At 43.7% G+C, this 17,171-nt stretch overlaps 1 long non-coding RNA gene across 1 annotated transcript; it reads left to right on the top strand.

Moving 5' to 3' along the window:
* Positions 1–123: 123 nt before the first annotated feature.
* LOC132591955 (uncharacterized) lies at positions 124–16,828 on the top strand. The gene is made up of 3 exons (XR_009557412.1): positions 124–147; positions 2,498–2,601; positions 16,590–16,828. It is a non-coding gene; the product is annotated as an uncharacterized LOC132591955 (long non-coding RNA).
* The last annotated feature ends 343 nt before the right edge of the window (positions 16,829–17,171 follow it).

Genomic DNA, 17,171 nt, shown 5'->3' with positions numbered 1-17,171 from the left:
CCGGCATTGCTGCTGCACCTATCACTATGTCTTATTTTCGGGGTATGGCTTATATTCCTTGAATGCTTAAAAATCCTGCTATGGCTTATTTTATGGGTATGTCTTAAAATATGAGAAACAGGGTACCAGATGCAAATCAGAATACAGGTACTGTCTGCATTGGATTCCGCACTTCCCTGACTGTTGCAGTCCAAAATAAAGTAACAAAATGTATTTTAACATCCACCTTTTGAGATCCAGTATGTTTTGAAATGTGTATTTTAAGGAAAAAAGACTATCAAAAGTATGTATTTAGATACAGTTTGTGCTGATTCCCTCACCCTAAATGCAGTCTAATGCAGAAATGGAGCAGAATTATAACTTAGAGTTCAGACTTATAACTGAACACATATGAAAGCAACATGGACTAAAAATAGATTGATTTGTCCATCCCTCAAGGAATGAAGGGGAAAGAAGTAAAGAAAGAGCCTTTAGTGTGTTTTAGGAGGGTATAGGGACTATAGAATTGTGCTTCACATAAAATCTGGGTTTGAGGAGGAATCTTAAGGAAGACAGAGATGACTTAATGAAGCTGGGCGGGGTGACATAAATTTTATTTAGTTCAGGTGCAAGGCTTTCTATGGAATTTAGCAATGACACCTGCGGCTTACAATTAGAGACAAATTTCCTTCCTTCTGCTCATTCAACGCCCATCATGAAACACTCTTTTCACCTTAGTTCTCTACAACAAAAGGTTAAAAAAGAAAAACTTTAAAAAAAACTTTAGACATGCAAACTTAATATGTAAGTATTGCTTTGCAATGTACATTATTTTCCTATTAATGGGTGTATAATTGCTGCTGTCCCAACAGTTGCCTCATTGTTGTTCTTTTGTCTGACATGTTATTGGTTGACTTTGTGTAACTTGTTTCATTGTTAGAAGCAGCCTATATGCAATGAAGTTAAAATTATAACCGTGTCTACTCAAAAGTAAACTCCACTGAATTCAGTGGGGCTTATTCCAGATACATGGAATTATTACGGTAGTTCATTGCTGTTATTTTCATATCATCTCTTGTTTTAATCTCTTTAGTTATCCATAAGTTCTATCTGTGCTTCTTAGGTAAAGTCTAAGCCTCTTTGTTAATATGGGGAGAAACATCTTTATTTGGATCCATCCCCAAACTAAAACTTTGTTTTCAAATCTTTCCCCATGCTAAGCAGCTAAATCCCAAAACATTTAAAGCATAAATTAGCTTCACCATTATCTTTCAGCTGAGAAACGCATGACCATTTTCTGAATGAAATACACATTTATGAAATAAAATTTTGCAGTAAAAAGGGGCTTGTATGTGGTTAAATAGCATTACAACTGAGCGAAGGCGTGATTAATGCCATCCAGGACACAAAGAGCAAAATATCCGACTGTCCCTCCCTGGGGCCTGAATAACAGAAAGGAGACAGGATGGGAGGTTTAGAAATCCAACTAGTGAAACAGACTGCAATCCAAACCCCACTGATCTGGGAGCAAGCACATTGGACTTCCTTCTGAGTAGAGGGTCAGAGGGTAACATGCTAGAGGATTCGCTACAGGAACTAGAACAACTAGTGTGTTTTACTTCAGAGAAATGTGCATCCCACAGTTTTGCTGTGGAGTTCAGGTGCCCTGTGCCTTCCCTTCAGCACTGGCATCTGGCCCACCAATAAACTGCCTTTTTAAACTGCAAAAAAAAGTTAAAAGATGTCCAAAATGTGTTATTTTCTTATGGTTCTGGAAATCACATTTCTGTGTGTTCTGCTGGTAGATGTGCACATTAAGAACGTCAGCTTCAGGGGTGATAAGGGCATATCCAAAGCTGTTTTTCATCTTCTTTTCTGACACCTCTTGCCTGGAAATCCATAGAAGATAATGCCAGAACCAAAATGCATGAATATTACCTTATTAAAAAGTAGCTGGTACTTGAATTTTGAAGGATAGTCTGAGACACTCCATTCAGCTGCTGGGGGAGAAATCCCATTCAACATTACTGAAGGTGTCAGCTGGGAGAGGTAGCATGGCAAACCTCAATTTCTCACTAAATGTTTTCTCTCTGCCCTTATATTTTATATATCCATTTCCTTTTCCCGATTTTAATCCTGGATAATCCAATTATACCAGATAATATAATTTTAGCAGCACACTTCAGGGTGGGGAAGCCAAATCTTTATAACAATACCTTTATATAACAAATAGTGACCTTTACGTTTTGTTTTATAAAACAAAAATCTAGCAGTGAAGCCTTATAAAACAATTATTTATCTAAGATATATTGTGGGAAACGGAAGAAAGTATTAAAAGTTAGAAATACATAATTTTGCCACAGGCTTCATAAAATTCTAGTTTATAACCCATTAGAAGGGAAGAGTTTCATTTTGCCTTCAAATTTTCTCTAGAACTCCAGATATAGATACAGAACAACCGGCTCTGTAGTCATTATTTTGTCATTTCTCCTTTCAATTTCTTTATCTTAATTTTTAGGCAGTCTGAACAAAAGTGGTGCTTGCGAGCAACCTCTAGGATCAGCACTGATGTTGCACAAAACGCCAACATTCACTACAGAAAAGTCTCTACCATTATCGCAGGTGAGATCCTGGCTTGGAAAGAAATCTTATCCTGTCTTTTTCCACTGGCCTTCAATCTTCCCTTCAATACTCCAAATAATAAAAATTTCTAGAGTTTTGATTGATTAATTTCTAGAGTTTAGCGCACCCCCCCCAACAATCATAGAATTGTAGAGCTGGAAGGGACTCTGAGGGTCATCCAGTCCAGCCCTCAGGGATGCATGAATGCTGCCCCCAGCCATCCCTGGGTGGGCTCAACCCCCCCACCTTCCGGTTAACAGCCAGTGCACTGAGCCAGTGCACCTCCACCTCCCTTAATCAGCAGTCTTATTCAATTAAAAGTAGATTGGAATAGCCAAGTCTTTAATGCCATTGCAAAACAGCCAGAGAGGGATAAGAGATGCTCTGGAAGGATGCAATGTCTGTGGCCTTCTGAGAAATTAGCATGGTAGTTGGAAGGACTGGTAGTCAAAATCAGCTCTGCTTTCTTCACAGGGGCAGAAATAAAATGTTCAAGTGAAAAGGAAAAACAAAACATAGAATGAGTAAAGAAGCAAATGAGTGATCAAACACTTTTTTAAATAAAAGAACAGAACAAACAAGGTCTTTAATAACTGAGATTATTTGAATATTGAAACAAAGAGAAAATCTTGTGGATGCCTTACATGGAGCAAAACTGATTTTCTAACATCAGAGACCCCTTAGATAATTCCATAAAAAGACTTCCACTGGTGCAACGCTCTTCCCCCTGCATGTTGGTGCAAGGAGATGAACCCTGGCTGGTCTTTTTTGAACTGGTATGCAGGTAGGAAGGTGGGTAAAGCTCAGGGCCTTTGTGCTTTGAGACCACTCTCTTTCAGTGCAAATGTGGACTATGGCCACACTGAAGCCCCTCTGAGAAGAACCCAAGCAGTGGGAGAACAAAAGGATGCTCTTCTAGATCTGTCTCCCTGCCATTCTGCCCCAGTATCTGGTACTCAGATATATTCTCCCTCTGAATATAGAGCTTCTTTGTTTCTATCACAGCTCATGATAGCATCATCTAGCGGCCATCAATGGGCAGGCTTGCAAGTGTAGGCTTTTGATCTGGCAGCATTTCCAGGTAAAGCCATTTATGAAAAACTACGTCTTTGTTAAGCCTTACAGAACTGTGGTGACTCAAACGGGGGCCAACACAACTGCAGGAAACACAATGTCTCCTGGAGAAAGCAGCCTTCATGTGGAGTGCCTTTGCTCAAATGTAACAAGTGCAGAGCTGGTGTGCTTGATGCTGGCTTAGTTTATGCTGCATGTGCTTTATACTACCTTCTTGTGTGTAGAATTGCTCCCTTACTTGATGTCTGTGCAAGTCCCCAGGAGCACCTTTTAAATGGGAGGAGCCATTGGCCGACAATAGTTAAGCAACATCTTCCTCATAAATAAAAGTACATCAGTCACCTCCACACTTCCAAGATGCACCTTCTCTTAGTGCATCTTAGAAATCCATGAAAACTTGCTTTGACGTTTTTCATTACTGATACAATTGTTGTTTGCAATGGTGGTAGGAAGCACAACTATAAGTGCCACACACCTCAGTTCCTTAGCAGCAGAACCTGTCTCACCCTGACTGCATCAGAAGAGACTCTACTTTGCCTGCCAGCCAGTCCATCCTTCCAGCGACTGGTATAAGCAACAAACAGGGAGGATCCCTCTAGCAAATAGAGCAAGGCTCCAACATGAAGATGCATAACCAGGAGAATGTGGGGCACCTTTGCTGACCCAAAGCATTTACTGTAATCACTTCTGGATTGGGGCCTGAAATACCATGGGGAAGTGTAGGTCTGCTACACTGCCAAGACCATCACTGATTATGGAGCAAAAGGCAAAGGTCTTAGCTCCCAACGTCCCAACCAAACGGAGAGTGTATTAACTCTGCTCTTAAACTGGCAGGTGTTTTGATCATTGAATAATTAATCAATTCAAAGTTTGATTGAATTTTATGTCATTTTTATATATTGATGGAGATGTGTCGGTCTACTTCTCTTCAGAATCAATCCCCCAATGATTAAAAAGGGTGAAAAATAATGACTTCTGCTATCAGCACTGCTACAGGTATAAATACATAATATACATTTTAAATGAATCATATAAAACATTAGAACCAACCATAATGTGCCCCATAATGTGCCAAAATAACTGAATTTGAAGCTTTAAGTAAAGTACAGCATAGATCAAATATGAGAAACTATCTTTGAAAAAAAATACTAAAAGGTATAGAAAATCAATGTCTGCTGCGAAGTGGATTTTCATGCCTTTAAAGAGTATATTGTCAACCAAGACCAGCCTAAATGCCAGGTTCATAATACCATATACCACGACTGATGGGTTGCCGCCTTCGCCAGGCTCCTCTCCGCCTCTCTCTCTCGTCTCTCTCTCGAGGTGACCCCCCTCCCCCTCCGGGGGGCATGGATGTTGACCACGCCTCCTGAGGGGATCCTGGCCATGTCATCGCCAGCCAGCTAATCGGGTGGCTGGGGGGCGTGGCCGGGCCCCGTGGCTTGCCTGCCCCCCCCCAGTTTTGATCCTGGGTATGCCCATGAGACCCATGCTTTCCAGGCATGGGGCAAGTGAATCCATTGGCTGAGTGGTTTAGACCACAGCACCACTGATCAGAAGGTCAGCAGTTCAAATCTGCACCACGGAGTGAGCTCCCATTGCTCTGTCCCACGCCAGTCCAAGTAGATCATTAGGTACCGCTGCAGCAGGAAGGTAAACAGAGTTTCCCTGCCCTCTGACTTCCGTCACAGTGTCCCATTGCTGGCCACATGACCCAGAAAGCTGTCTGTGGACAAATCCCAGCTCCCTCGGCCTGAAAGCCAGATGAGAGCTGTACCCTATAGTTGCCTTTGACTGGACTTCACCATCCAGGGGTCCTTTACCTCACCTTTACCTTGTGGGCTGAGACGGGTCTGAAAGGTTAGACGGAGAGGCAGTGGCAGGCCCAGGATCACCCAGCAAGCTTTCCAGCCAAGTGGGGATTTGAACCGTGGCCTCCCAGGTCCTAGCATTGCACTCCAACCACTGCACCTGAATGAGTGGCGGAGTTCTCAAATCAAAGTCCCATCCATCATGGTCAAAGAAAATGTGAGTGATTTTTCAGTCCCTCTCAGGGCAGGGGGGGGGGATATTGAAAACCCTCAGGGCTGTCAGACCTGGAGGAGAATCAACCGTCCCAGCCCTGAGAATGCAGGGGCCAAAAGGTCTGGGCCTGGGCTGATGAGCAACAACAGAGTAATCATTTAACTGGAAAGGAGAGATCTCCTGAAGAACCAAGTGTCTCACCAAGAACAAGCAACTCCTAAAATACCTTTATCACTGGCACCTGTGATCTATGAGGCCAGTTTTTAATCAGATCTTTATTCATAGAATCATAGAGTTGGAAGAGACCACAAGGGCCATCCAGTCCAACCCCCTGCCAAGCAGGAAACACCACCAAAGCATTCTTGACAGATGGCTGTCAAGCCTCTGCTTAAAGACCTCCAAAGAAGGAGACTCCACCACACTCCTTGGTAGCAAATTCCACTGCCGAACAGCTCTTACCGTCAGGAAGTTCTTCCTAATGTTTAGGTGGAATCTTCTTTCTTGAAGTTTGAATCCATTGCTCCGTGTCTGCTTCTCTGGAGCAGCAGAAAACAACCTTTCTCCCTCCTCCATATGACGTCCTTTCATATATTTGAACATGGCTATCATATCACCCCTTAACCTTCTCTTCTCCAGGCTAAACATACCCAGCTCTCTAAGCCGTTCCTCATAAGGCATCGCTTCCAGGCCTTTGACCATTTTGGTTGCCCTCTTCTGGACACGTTCCAGCTTATCAGTATCCTTCTTGAACTGTGGTGCCCAGAACTGGACACAGTACTCCAGGTGAGGTCTGACCAGAGCAGAATACAGTGGTACTATTACTTCCCTTGATCTAGATGTTATACTCCTATTGATGCAGCCCAGAATTGCATTGGCTTTTTTAGCTGCTGCATCACACTGCTGACTCATGTCAAGTTTGTGGTCTACCAAGACTCTTAGGTCCTTTTCATACATACTGCTCTCAAGCCAGGTGTCACCCATCCTGTATTTGTGCCTTTCATTTTTTTTGCCCAAGTGTAGTACTTTACATTTCTCCTTGTTAAAATTCATCTTGTTTGCTTTGGCCCAGTTGTCTAATCTGTTAAGGTCATTTTGAAGTATTCTAAACCTTCCAGTTGCAAGAAGCAGCACTGATCATTGCCACCTCAGATTTAGGGTTCACACTGAGTTGTACCTTCCCTGGATTCTCGTTGGTGTTAACCTGGTGCTGCTGCCTGCCTGTGCCTCTGGGTTATATTTTTATAGACTCATAGAACTGTAGAGTTGGAAGGTGCCCCAAAGCATGTCCAACACGTCAATCGCAATCGACCAGTCAATCAAGGGATTGATTTTCATCAATTGAAAGGGGAGGGGAGAGAAGCCCTGTGCACTCTGACAGGCTCCTCAGAAAGAAAGGTCTGCTTTAGAGAGTTTGACTTGAACAGGGAGCTTCTGTTCCCAATGGAAATCTCTTTGGTGTTATCCCTGCCGGCTCAGCCTACTGGGGGAAACTCACAACCTGCCATCAGGTTCACTCTTGTAAGCCTCACCTGCAGGCCTTTGCGCTATGGTTTCTTGTCAATCCCAGTCCTGCTACAGTTTACTGGAAAAGGAGGAGCAGCCAGAGAGAGAAGGGGGAGGGAGGGCAGAAGCTGTTGAAGTGTCACTCCTGACTTCCTCTGCTGCTGCTCCCTTCCTGCTAATTCGTATGAAGTTAATTTGAATTTGAATAGTCTGTATGAATTTCTGACCTCATCTGTATGGTAGAGTCACACTGAAGTCTTAATTCTTGTGCTGCAAAAAAGGGGGAAAACACTGTAGTTTTTGTTTAATTTAAAAGGAAAATAATTTAGTTGCTCTGTGAATGCCTTTTTGCCTTAATCACTGAGAGATTTGCAGGATGATTATGTCAAATTGTCTTATTTTTCTCGTTTAAGGCAGAAAAAGGAATAATTCAGAATGGCATCCTTTTTCATTTATGCTACTTCACATATTCAAATGCAGCACCTTCCAAACAGAATCAAGAAAACGAGCTGTGATGATGAATCACATTTGAAAACCATGTATACACAAAATCTATTTTGCATTATGTTATTCTAAACAGACTTTGACAGGCTCTTAAATAAGTATTCTTCTGAAAGGAAAGTATGTTGCATATGGGTGCCAGTTCATTTCCACATGTTAAATTCTCCTTACCGAAATATATCTATGGGAAAGATATACAGAGCAATCCTATAGAAAGATCAACCAGAATCAGAGGGGCTGGGATCCAGCAGATCTCTAGTTGAGTGAGGAGGTTTCTGGTGTGGTCAGACTATGCCAGCTTAACTCCCTCATCCTGAGGGTGGAAGGCAGAGCAAGAGGAAAGTGAGGAGGCTAAAAGGAGTGGGTGGGAGCTCCTCTGAAGCCCCCAGCCGAGGCTGTTGAGCAATGGAAGGAAGGAGGAAAAGTTGGCAGGCAGGCAGGCAGGCGAAGTCAGGATAGCAGGATAAAGAAAAGCATTTGGAAAATAAGCTGGAAGGAGTTGCTGGAAAGAAAACCACATAAGAGCACACAGGTGAGAACTTCTGAGAGCTCTGAAGTGAGAACTCTGCAAATATCAGACAGCAACACTGGGGGTTCACGAGGAGAGGCTTCAGGAGTGAACTACCTTCACGGCAACCCTTCCAAAGAAACAATTTCTTAAGAAGTTAGTGACCAGGCTAGTCTACTTCTTTTCACTGCCCGATAACTGATGGAAGAGTCTCCTTCCCCCTTGGACCTTCATGCTCTGCCTTCATAAAGATGCCCTAGGAAGGTCATAAACAGACAGTTATTAGCAGAGTCCCCACAAGCATACCCAGCTGGCCACTACTGGATTTCTATCCACAAAAAGTATTGGATTGTTGCCTCAATTTTAGGGTAAAGGGCACAGAATACTGACAAATTGACTAATTTGGCATGTGAAAAGCTAAATTTATCCTGTTTGAAAGTTTTTTATGGTCAGAGTAAAAATTAATTACAGTAATAAAAAGAAGTATTAAGTGTTTTCCTCTTCCAATTTTCAGTGAAGAAGCTAAAGTGTTTGATGCACTTGTTATCTGTAAAGTAAGAAACTTATATGTTTAAAGTATAGATCATACATTTCATTTCTTCTTGTATTTTATGAAGGAACCCAAATAGAAGAAAAGAGTTAAACACTCTTTAAAAACAACAACCCAATGTGGATTTTGAAACTAAGCCAAGTTAAGAGGAAATCTTCGTTTTGTGTTCAGACCTTTAAACTTCCCCCTTAAATAAGGGGGTGTGTTTAGACCTTTAAACTTCCCCCTCAAATTTTTGGTTTGGTTTTTGGCAGAATTTAGGCCACAACTTTATTGATTACAGCAAGTGAGTGGTTGCATAGGCTCTGGTTCGACTAGCTCCCTGCACCCTTGCAGGAAGCACTGACCCAGAGCTCTGCCAAAGGTGAACACCTGAAGTGGCAGAAAGCCAGGAACATGCTATGTCCACCACCCAGATGTCCCCCTGGACTCAGGCACGGGCACAATCTCCTTGCAGGGTTGACCAAACCATTGAGTCCCTGGATTATTTTAATGGAATACCCTTCACATAGGGATGGCGAGAGCGTTCCCCCTCTGGTTCCCTATCACCAGAACCAGAGCCTATCCGCAACCTTACAAGTTGTGACGATTTGCTATACGGCAGGCGAAACCCAAATGGCACCAGCCAATCTGCTAAGTGGGGAAAATTTCTGCCGTGTCCTGTACCAATGACATGATGGCATTGCAAGGTCAAGCGTGCATGCCCAAAATATAGGGAGAGGTGGGTGGGTGTTCCGATGCACTGACCAAGAGAGAAATCAGTCCTCCCTAACAAGAGGGCAAGCCAATACCTTGCAGTGTGATTTCCAGGTACATTCGGATGCTGCTGACTATCTCAGTTTTGGCCTTTATTTGAGAGGTCGCTGGTGTGCTCAGTGATGGCCTGAGCACTGGCAGGGTACAGCTGTTACTCATGACTTAGCATTTCTTGAGTTTTTCCCCATAGTAGTGGCAGTGCACATCTGGACCAAGGAGTTCAAGGAGTTCAAGGACCGGTGGGTCTGTTTCTGGTCCGATAACCAGGCTGTGGTGAGCGTTTTGGCAAAGCAGTCATCCCGTTCCAGTTGAGTCTCTGTCCTCTTCCGCACCTTTGTGCTGTGATGCCTCAAGTTTAATCAATAAATTTGTGGCCTAAATGCTACCAAAAAAACAAACTAAAAATTTGAGTCTTGTCTGAATTTATTTGGGGGTGGTTAAAAGGTCTACACACACAAATTGGGTCCTCCCTAACAAGAGGGCATGTGTTGCGGTGTGGCTTGGGAACCAGACCCTGTGTTGTGGGTGGGGACATTTGGATGGCCACAACACCCAATTTGAGGTCCCTCGATGCTGAGTGCAATCAGACCAATGGGATGCCAGCTAAATTCTATCGAGGGACCTCTATATAAGCCCTGAGCTTCCTCTTTGGGGCCAGTACATCGGAACACCCGCCCACCTCTCCCTATATTTTGGGCTTGCACACATGACCTTGTTATGCCGTCATGTGTCGTCTGTCATTGGGACAGGGGCTCGGCAGGAATTTTCCCCACTTGGCAGATTGGCTGGTGCCATTTGAGTTTCGCCTGCTGCATAGCAAATAATCACAACTTGTAAAGTTGCAGATAGGCTCTGGTTCAGGTGATAGGGGTGGCAGAGCGGCCTGGCCATCCCTATGCAACGGGTATTCCATTAAAGGAATCCAGGGACTCTTTGGTTGGTCAACCCTGCGAGGGGTTGTGCCCTGAGCCTGAGTCCAGGGGGGGGGCATCTGGCTGGTGGACTGGCTTGACCCCACTTTCCACTGTGCCGGGTGTTTACCCAAGGCTGACCTATGGTGTACCCTGGGTCAGCGCTGCCTGCAACGGTGCAGGGAGCTAGTCGAACCAGAGCCTTTGCAACCACTCACTTGATTGTAATCAATAAAGCTGTGGCCTAAATTCTGCCCAAAAAACCCCAAAACTTTGAGTCTTGTCTTGTTTATTTGGGGGGTGGTTAAAGGGTCCACACACGCAAAGCTCAGAGTCACGTGCATTGGCATATATAGGTCCCTTGAGCCAATTGGCTAGCATCCCATTGGTCAGATTAAACCCAGCAACAAGGGTTTAATCGTACCCACCCACAACGCAAGGGTTTGGTTGCCAGGTCTCACCGCAACACGTGCCCTCGTTGAGGGAGGACCCGATTTAACACAAGGTAGATAAAATTCCAGTGTGTGTTTTCTCCTACCAAGCCCCAGGCTTAATAGCTGGAAATTCCTGTAGAGCAGAGGACTGTGAGTTGAAAATAATTGTAGAAATGGTTCTGGGCTTTTTGAAATCTCAGTAGAAAGCCAAATCTCTTTCAGCAATTTACTGACATCTCCAAAATGTTCTTTCCATCGATCTTTTTCTTCCCCAGGATTTTCTTCCTCTTGTTATCTAAGTACCAATTCTCTGGGGGTAACTTGGGCTTACATTTCATCTACCCTAGATTTCATCTGTATGCCCCCCTCATTAGGGATCAAGCTAATGTTTACTTTCTGCTTTTTCTTAGCTCATTATAAAAGCAATATTTCCAAAAGCCTGAACGCTCTCAGCTGGAATACAGCATTCAATCTTTAGAAGCAGAGTTTGAAGATGAAGGGAGGGGGAGAGAGAGAAACGTACTTTTCAAATCTGCAAATCAAATGCTTGACTTGCTGGGCTGAACATGCACATTCAGATGTGCAACAATCACTTGCAAAGTACCGGTAACTTGATTAATTTTTCTGTTTCAACCACCATACTAGCAAAGTTCTTCTTCTTTGGTAATCATTCGTAGCCGAGTAAGATTTTCTTCCATGAACACGGTCTTAACAATGAGTCCGTAAGTGACTTTGGAGGCCAGTTCTGGAACCAGACGTCCTTCCACTGTGGGGACATAGGTTTCTGGGTGGGAGTTGGTCATAATAAGGGTTTGCCAAGCATGCCTTCCTTTTGTCCTGAGTTTCTCCCTTTCTCCCTTTCGTCCTGAGTTTGAGCATCTTCAAAACCTATGGCACCTTTGGTAAGGGCTGTTCTCCAACTGGAGCACTCACAGGCCAGTGTTTCCCAGCTGTTGGTGTTTATACTACGTTTTTAAGATTTGCCTTGAGAGAGTTTTTGAACCTCTCTTGTTTACCACCAGCATTGCGCTTTCCATTTTTAACTTTGGAGTAGTAGTAATTGCATACCATCCAACTTTTTCAAGTCCTAAACTGGGATCCACATCTTCACATCCACCTAGCATTTGCAGAAATCACAAGTGTTCTAAGTGGAGTAAATGTGTGTGGATGGGCAAATAGGAACTTGAGTACTCAAAAAAATCTGTGATAACACCATGGTGAACACCCCTGAGGGTTACAAGTAGCTAGAAGTACAGGAGGAAGCATCTGGAACCCAAGAGAAGCCAGTTTCCATAAAAAAGAATCTTGAGAAAAGAGGACTTGGAAGGGGGGGGGAATGACAATAGCTTTCAAGTATTTTGCAGGATGGTGGGTTTTTTTTAAAAAAAAACTGAAGTAAGGAGATAATTTTGAACTCATTAAAGAAGTGTCATAAAATGACTGCCACGCCTAACATCAGTAAGGTATATAGCTATGCATTTTTCACAGTGAAAAAGCAGAACACAGTACAGTGGTACCTTGATTTATGATCACAATTGGTTCTGGAAGTATGTTCATAAACCGAAGCGTTCATAAACCGAAGCCAACTTTCCCATTGAAAGTAATGGAAAGTGGATTAATCCGTTCTAGACGATGAAAAAAACCCCTAAAGCAGCAATTTAACAGAGCGCTTCCGTGGCTGCAGCCCAGTTGCAGAAGCGCTCCCCAGCCTCTGGGAGGCATCGGAACAAAGTCCCGGCTCTGATGCCTTCACGGAGGCTGGAGCTTCACTCCGATGCCTTCGTGGAGGCCGGGGAGCGCTTCCGTGGCTGCAACCCAGTCGCGGAAGTGCTCCCCGGTCTCTGGGAGGCATCGGAATGAAGGCCCGGCCTCCCCGAAGGTATTGGACACTCCGGTGTCTTTGGGGAGGTTTGGCCTTCACTCCGATGCCATCGGAGCGAAGGCCCGGCCTCCCTGAAGGCATCGGACGCTCAGTAGGCCTCGGGCACCTTGGTTTACTAACTTCTGGGTTAGGAGTGTTCGTAAACTGAAAATTCGTAAACCGAGGTATTTGTAAACCAAGGTACCACTGTATCTCTCTCTCTCTCCCTCTCTCAGCACAGAACACAGTCCTAATACAAAGGCCAGGGTTGATTCAGACCAAACTGTGGGAGGCGGTGGAAGACAGGAGGGTCACGAAGAGTCGGACATGACTAAACGACTAAACAACAACAAAGATCTATTGAAGTGGTTGAATGTGGCTGAGGGATTCTCCACACTTCTGGTCACCCTGTGATTTCTAGGCATGGGTCTAGAGGAAAACCCACTGCTTACTGCTGAATTGGAACAAATGTGAATCAGGTTTCCTGTGGAGAGATGTTTGCTCCAGTCCACAGCAGGTCTTCCCAGGGAAAGCAGTGGGGCAAAAGGAAAATCTCTCGGACCTGCGTCTAGAAATCATGGGACAAAGTTTGGATGAGCTTTCAGTTAGGATCATTAATTGCAGTGGATTTACTCTGAGTAAAACATTAAAAGGAAGTTAAAGTACATGAAGTGAAAAACGGCAGCATCTCAGTGGATGTGGCATTACAACATTATTGAAAATGGAATGTGTCAAAATGACCATGACATTAATAAAGAAATGCTGGAAAAGCGGGGATCCCAGTTATACTTTCACCACTCTTTGTCTGTGCAATGCGTTTCCCTTAAACTTTTTTTTTTAATATGTCTAGATCTATCCCACTGCTTTTAGATGTTCTGTTCTCTAGTCCTGGAAGACCTGCTCACTGCCTTGCAGTCCTTCCCCCACCTAGCCTGGGAGGGCAGGGCCCAGACTGATTCCAGCTACAGAAGCTGAGGCTGCTGGAAAGTCTCTTGGGCAGAGGGGACTTTGACAAACCAAGTTTTTTTTTTGTTGCTACCAAAACTATAACAACAACAGAAAGCAAAGTGGTTGGAAACTTAAACTCCATCCACCAAGCAGCAAATTACTTCATGAGGAAATTATAGTGATTTGCATTCTCGCAGAGCAGAGCTGTTAATTGAAATAAATTAGCAGAAAATTAAAATAGGTTCCAGCGAGAGTCTTCCTGTGTTATATTGCTCTCCATTTGGCTTACCACATACAAAAGTCTCAGCATTCTTCTCAAGAACTAATGACAGGCCAAGCAATTGTCAAAATTCTCCCAATAGGGAACTCCCCCCCCCCCCAAGTTAACTGACACTTCTCTCATGGGCAGCGTGGCGCTGAGCAAACCTATTAGTAACAAGCATCTTTTCTTTCCAGGGACAGCATTTGTCTTCCCCTATGCACACTTAATGGCACATACCTGTGAACTGTATGTAAGCATCAGAGCAGCTGTTTCTGAACTAATTGTCACTGGCCCAGTTTGGAGGATGCATGAAGATAAGATGTCACTACAGCTAGGGCCGGCACAAGACTCTCTGCCACCTGAAGCAGAGTTGCTCGTGCATCACCCGTGCACAATGACCATCACCTCCTGCATCCTGCTAGCCCCCCCCCCCCACTGATGCTCTGCACAGTCCCACACTGGGCAGTGCCTCACTCTAACAAAGAACTCTGCAAAATGGGGGGCTCTTCCAAAATGCCTACTCTGCTGCTGCTTTTCCGCAGCAATAGAAACAACTATTTAAAGCTTAACAGCAGCAAACTGTTGAACATTCAAAGTGTAATACTTTACCACAGTTAAAGTTAAGCCACAGTGAGGCAGCAATTGCTCCCTGTTCTTCATTAGAAGTCAGGTGTTTTCCTTCTGGTTCAATGAAGAGTATGAACAAGTCTTATATATTATATGCAGCATTATTTCTATTATTCCAAGCATATACATATAAAAAAATACATGTCATCATATGTCTGATATTATTTGTATTTGATATGTATTTAGACTCTGAATTTACTAAAGAAACCAGCACTGGAACAGATACAGACAACAATGCGCGCGCGCGCGCGCACACACACACACACACACACATATATATATATGTGTGTGTGTGTGTGTGTGTATATGTATATGTATATGTATGTAGGCATTGTGTACACGGATGAAACAGCCTTTCTCCATAACCGCTGAACCGAATTGAAACAAATTTGAGAAGAACATACCTTGCCCATCACGGAGGGATCTGGCATAAAAAAATTATCAAAAAACCACACCTTTCACACCTAAAATAATGATTAGACACACAAAAAAGTGGCGCCCAAATTAGACGTCACCACCAGAAGCTCTGAAGACTCCAGCAGCTGCGCTGCCAGATGACATCACAAAATTCCACAGCAACCAACTGAAAACAGTCCTGAAAACAAGGCCCAGCTTTTTCAATAAACAAAGCATATTGCGTAGAGAGCAAAGCATATTGCATTGGTTTCGGTGATAGAAATACGTGTGTGTTTTAAACCTCTGGCACTGAATGAAACCCATAGGACTTGGAAGGGCTTAACTTTTGGATTGTGCCAGTAGAAGTTGTTTTTGACACAGCCTGTTGTATTGCTGAAGCAGGAAATGGTCCATTTTGGTGCTTGAAACACAGAAGAAGGGAGACTACCTGAACTTGTTAGGTTTTTTTTTTTTTTTTTGCCACGTAGCTTTTTCACTGTGTGTATACACCTTAGGAAACTGGCTGGCTGTCCCTTGCCAGCTTCCTACGAACACCAGCAACAATGTGCTGTATGAGAAGTAAAGACTATGCATAAGACCATCACGCACAGCAAACCCAGCACGGTACAATTGTTATCGGGGTGGGTGGGAATGCTCTCAAGTTTACGACAACTCACGCAAAAGCAAATTTTGTGCGAGTGCTGCTTTAGCCCTGGCTGTCGGTATTTCTGCCGTAAAAAGGACTCCCTGTTCATAGTTCCATGGAAGTGCCTCTCATTTGAAAAGATGGCCCTCTGGAGATGCCTTTCACTCATCTTTTGCCATCACTGCATTAGTGCATTTGGCATCCTTTTTTTGCAAGCATTTCCCGCATTTTTGCAAGCATGTCTGGGCACCGGAAGTCGCTTCACGCATGTCTGGACATGCGTAGAAGCGACTTCTGGTGCCGCGCCGCTGCGATCCCTTATTTTTCTACCCGGAACTTGGCAGCTATGAAGAAATATCAACAACCTCAGATATGCTGACGACACAACCTTGATGGCAGAAAGTGAGGAGGAATTAAAGAACCTTTTAATGAGGGTGAAAGAGGAGAGCGCAAAATATGGTCTGAAGCTCAACATTAAAAAACCAAGATCATGGCCACTGGTCCCATCACCTCCTGGCAAATAGAAGGGGAAGAAATGGAGGCGGTGAGAGATTTTACTTTCTTGGGTTCCATGATCACTGCAGATGGTGACAGCAGTCACAAAATTAAAGACACCTGCTTCTTGGGAGAAAAGCAATGGCAAACCTAGACAGCATCTTCAAAAGTAGAGACATTACCTTGCTGACAAAAGTCTATATAGTTAAAGCTATGGTTTTCCTAGTACAGTGGTACCTCGACATCCGAATGCCTCGACTTCCGAAGGTTTCGTGGTGCCTGTCAGAGGCTCAAATGCCAGTACTCTTTCCTTGGGGTGTTAAGCCGAGGCACCAGGCTACATTTGGCTGAATGCCTTTTGTCCAATTTGATATTTGTATCCTGCCCAAGTCTGCTTTATAGTAAGTAATAAAACGAGGAGGAATGAATTGTGGGGTCATGTGTGATTTGATCCTTACCATTAATCAGCTTCCTATGTCTGCATGCCCTAGGAATGCAGAAGTCCATCATCCCATGTCGCTGATTAAAGGAGACTGGCATCCAGACTGAACTTCACCTTTGATGAGAACTGAATTTGTATGCAGATTTGCTCCCTCCCCACAGCCCAGAATAACCAGCACTGCATGTTCTGCTGGATAATAAGCAGAGGTATGAGAATACTTTAAGTTCTTATTGCATTAAAAGTTTTAAGACTGGATCAGCTCAACTGTACTGAATACTGACAGCATTAACGGACACCAAGTGAACAAACCCATCTCCTGTTTCATTAAAGCATTAACTTTTCCAATTAAAGTTCAGCTTTTTAAAAGTCAATTTACATAGGCATCATCCTAAAACAAATAGAAATGCAATTTATCACTATTTCAGCTTTCTGAAACATTATCATGATGAACTTATTCACAGTCACAGTTACTGAAGTAGAACTTAGATAAAGAATTTGATTAGATAAGAAAATGGAGAGAAGCTTAACATTTTACAAACCACAGCAAAGGTGTTTGACCTACTTGAAATGCTGTATTTGCTGACTCTTTCGTTTCTTGATGAGGCAGCCTGTGAAATGAAGCCTCCTAGTA

The sequence above is a fragment of the Zootoca vivipara genome, chromosome 4, assembly GCF_963506605.1.
Source record: "Zootoca vivipara chromosome 4, rZooViv1.1, whole genome shotgun sequence".
Lineage (NCBI taxonomy): Eukaryota > Metazoa > Chordata > Lepidosauria > Squamata > Lacertidae > Zootoca > Zootoca vivipara.
This window is presented reverse-complemented; position numbering and strand designations above follow the sequence as displayed.